The following is a 4,276-nucleotide window of genomic DNA, read 5'->3' as shown; positions in this document are numbered from 1 at the left end:
TATTTGTGGATTTTTGAATTTCAATAAAAAGTCTTTGCTCAATAATTCCAGAGAGTGACTGATATGCTTGTGTTCAGGACCTCTCTGACTATCCACATACTGAATATCAAACATTTTTACTGTATAGATTAAGAGATTTTACACAAGAAATTCCCACATGTGTACGATCAAATCGGTACATTTATGGATATTTTAAAGTACTATAAAAAGACTTTGCTCAATAATTCCAGAGAGAGACTGATATGCATGTGTTCAGGACCTCGCTGAATATGGAAATACTGAAGAGCAAACATTTTTACTTCATAGATTTTACTCAGTAAATACCAACATGAGTATGATCAAATCGGTACATTTCTGGATTTTTGAAGTACTATAAAAAGACTTTGCTCAATAATTCCAGAGAGTGACTGATATGCTTGTGTTCAGGACCTCTCTGACTATCCACATACTGAATATCAAACATTTTTACTATATAGATTAAAAGATTTTACACAAGAAAGTCCAACATGTGTACGATCAAATCAGTACATTTCTGGATATTTGAATTTCAATAAAAATACTTTGCTCAATAATTCCAGAGATTGACTGATATGCTTGTATTGAGGACCTCTCTGACTATCCACATACTGAATATCAAACATTTCTACTGTATAGATTAAGAGATTTTACACAAGAAATTCCAACATGTGTACAATCAAATCGGTATATTTATGGATATTTTAAAGTACTATAAAAAGACTTTGCTCAATAATTCCAGAGAGAGACTGATATGCATGTGTTCAGGACCTCTCTGAATATCCACATACTGAAGAGCAAACATTTTAACTCTATAGATGAAGAGATTTTACAAAGTAAAGTCCCACATGTGTATCATCAAATCGCTACATTGCTGGATATTTGAAGTAAAAAAAAAAGACTTTGCTGATTAATTCCAGAGAGTGACTGATATGCTTGTGTTCAGGACCTCTCTGAATATCCACATACTGAATATCAAACATTTTTAATGTATAGATTAAGAGATTTTACACAAGAAAGTCCAACATGTGTACAATCAAATCAGTATATTTGTGGATTTTTGAATTTCAATAAAAAGTCTTTGCTCAATAATTCCAGAGAGTGACTGATATGCTTGTGTTCAGGACCTCTCTGACTATCCACATACTGAATATCAAACATTTTTACTGTATAGATTAAAAGATTTTACACAAGAAAGTCCAACATGTGTACAATCAAATCAGTATATTTGTGGATTTTTGAATTTCAATAAAAAGTCTTTGCTCAATAATTCCAGAGAGTGACTGATATGCTTGTGTTCAGGACCTCTCTGACTATCCACATACTGAATATCAAACATTTTTACTGTATAGATTAAGAGATTTTACACAAGAAAGTCCCACATGTGTACGATCAAATCGGTACATTTATGGATATTTTAAAGTACTATAAAAAGACTTTGCTCAATAATTCCAGAGAGAGACTGATATGCATGTGTTCAGGACCTCGCTGAATATGGACATACTGAAGAGCAAACATTTTTACTTCATAGATTTTACTCAGTAAATACCAACATGTGTATGATCAAATCGGTACATTTCTGGATTTTTGAAGTACTATAAAAAGACTTTGCTCAATAATTCCAGAGAGTGACTGATATGCTTGTGTTCAGGACCTCTCTGACTATCCACATACTGAATATCAAACATTTTTACTATATAGATTAAGAGATTTTACACAAGAAAGTCCCACATGTGTACGATCAAATCGGTACATTTCTGGATTTTTGAATTTCAATAAAAATACTTTGCTCAATAATTCCAGAGATTGACTGATATGCTTGTGTTGAGGACCTCTCTGACTATCCACATACTGAATATCAAACATTTTTACTCTATAGATTAAGAGATTTTACACAAGAAATTCCAACATGTGTACGATCAAATCTGTACATTTATGGATATTTTAAAGTACTATAAAAAGACTTTGCTCAATAATTCCAGAGAGTGACTGATATGCTTGTGTTCAGGACCTCTCTGAATATCCACATACTGAATATCAAACATTTTTAATGTATAGATTAAGAGATTTTACACAAGAAAATCCAACATGTGTACAATCAAATCAGTATATTTGTGGATTTTTGAATTTCAATAAAAAGTCTTTGCTCAATAATTCCAGAGAGTGACTGATATGCTTGTGTTCAGGACCTCTCTGACTATCCACATACTGAATATCAAACATTTTTACTGTATAGATTAAGAGATTTTACACAAGAAAGTCCCACATGTGTACGATCAAATCGGTACATTTATGGATATTTTAAAGTACTATAAAAAGACTTTGCTCAATAATTCCAGAGAGAGACTGATATGCATGTGTTCAGGACCTCGCTGAATATGGACATACTGAAGAGCAAACATTTTTACTTCATAGATTTTACTCAGTAAATACCAACATGTGTATGATCAAATCGGTACATTTCTGGATTTTTGAAGTACTATAAAAAGACTTTGCTCAATAATTCCAGAGAGTGACTGATATGCTTGTGTTCAGGACCTCTCTGACTATCCACATACTGAATATCAAACATTTTTACTATATAGATTAAAAGATTTTACACAAGAAAGTCCAACATGTGTACGATCAAATCAGTACATTTCTGGATTTTTGAATTTCAATAAAAATACTTTGCTCAATAATTCCAGAGATTGACTGATATGCTTGTATTGAGGACCTCTCTGACTATCCACATACTGAATATCAAACATTTCTACTGTATAGATTAAGAGATTTTACACAAGAAATTCCAACATGTGTACAATCAAATCGGTATATTTATGGATATTTTAAAGTACTATAAAAAGACTTTGCTCAATAATTCCAGAGAGAGACTGATATGCATGTGTTCAGGACCTCTCTGAATATCCACATACTGAAGAGCAAACATTTTAACTCTATAGATGAAGAGATTTTACAAAGTAAAGTCCCACATGTGTATCATCAAATCGCTACATTGCTGGATATTTGAAGTAAAAAAAAAAGACTTTGCTGATTAATTCCAGAGAGTGACTGATATGCTTGTGTTCAGGACCTCTCTGAATATCCACATACTGAATATCAAACATTTTTAATGTATAGATTAAGAGATTTTACACAAGAAAGTCCAACATGTGTACAATCAAATCAGTATATTTGTGGATTTTTGAATTTCAATAAAAAGTCTTTGCTCAATAATTCCAGAGAGTGACTGATATGCTTGTGTTCAGGACCTCTCTGACTATCCACATACTGAATATCAAACATTTTTACTGTATAGATTAAGAGATTTTACACAAGAAAGTCCAACATGTGTACAATCAAATCAGTATATTTGTGGATTTTTGAATTTCAATAAAAAGTCTTTGCTCAATAATTCCAGAGAGTGACTGATATGCATGTGTTCAGGACCTCTCTGACTATCCACATACTGAATATCAAACATTTTTACTGTATAGATTAAAGATTTTACACAAGAAATTCCAACATGTGTACGATCAAATCGGTACATTTATGAATATTTTAAAGTACTATAAAAAGACTTTGCTCAATAATTCCAGAGAGTGACTGATATGCTTGTGTTCAGGACCTCTCTGACTATCCACATACTGAATATCAAACATTTTTACTATATAGATTAAAGATTTTACACAAGAAAGTCCAACATGTGTACGATCAAATCAGTACATTTCTGGATTTTTGAATTTCAATAAAAATACTTTGCTCAATAATTCCAGAGATTGACTGATATGCTTGTATTGAGGACCTCTCTGACTATCCACATACTGAATATCAAACATTTCTACTGTATAGATTAAGAGATTTTACACAAGAAATTCCAACATGTGTACAATCAAATCGGTATATTTATGGATATTTTAAAGTACTATAAAAAGACTTTGCTCAATAATTCCAGAGAGAGACTGATATGCATGTGTTCAGGACCTCTCTGAATATCCACATACTGAAGAGCAAACATTTTAACTCTATAGATGAAGAGATTTTACAAAGTAAAGTCCCACATGTGTATCATCAAATCGCTACATTGCTGGATATTTGAAGTAAAAAAAAAGACTTTGCTGATTAATTCCAGAGAGTGACTGATATGCTTGTGTTCAGGACCTCTCTGAATATCCACATACTGAATATCAAACATTTTTAATGTATAGATTAAGAGATTTTACACAAGAAAGTCCAACATGTGTACAATCAAATCAGTATATTTGTGGATTTTTGAATTTCA

The 4,276-nt window shown here is 31.8% G+C and overlaps 1 long non-coding RNA gene across 1 annotated transcript; it reads right to left on the bottom strand.

Moving 5' to 3' along the window:
* Positions 1-618: 618 nt before the first annotated feature.
* On the bottom strand, positions 619-4,054 carry LOC117752104. The gene is made up of 3 exons (XR_004611988.1): positions 3,800-4,054; positions 2,732-2,910; positions 619-786 (listed from the first exon to the last, which is right to left on the bottom strand). It is a non-coding gene; the product is annotated as an uncharacterized LOC117752104 (long non-coding RNA).
* Between the last annotated feature and the right edge of the window lie 222 nt (positions 4,055-4,276).

Source organism: Hippoglossus hippoglossus, chromosome 18 (genome assembly GCF_009819705.1).
Source record: "Hippoglossus hippoglossus isolate fHipHip1 chromosome 18, fHipHip1.pri, whole genome shotgun sequence".
In the NCBI taxonomy this organism is placed as follows: domain Eukaryota; kingdom Metazoa; phylum Chordata; class Actinopteri; order Pleuronectiformes; family Pleuronectidae; genus Hippoglossus; species Hippoglossus hippoglossus.
The sequence above is the reverse complement of the archived record's forward strand: the minus strand, read 5'-3'. Positions and strand labels throughout refer to the sequence as shown.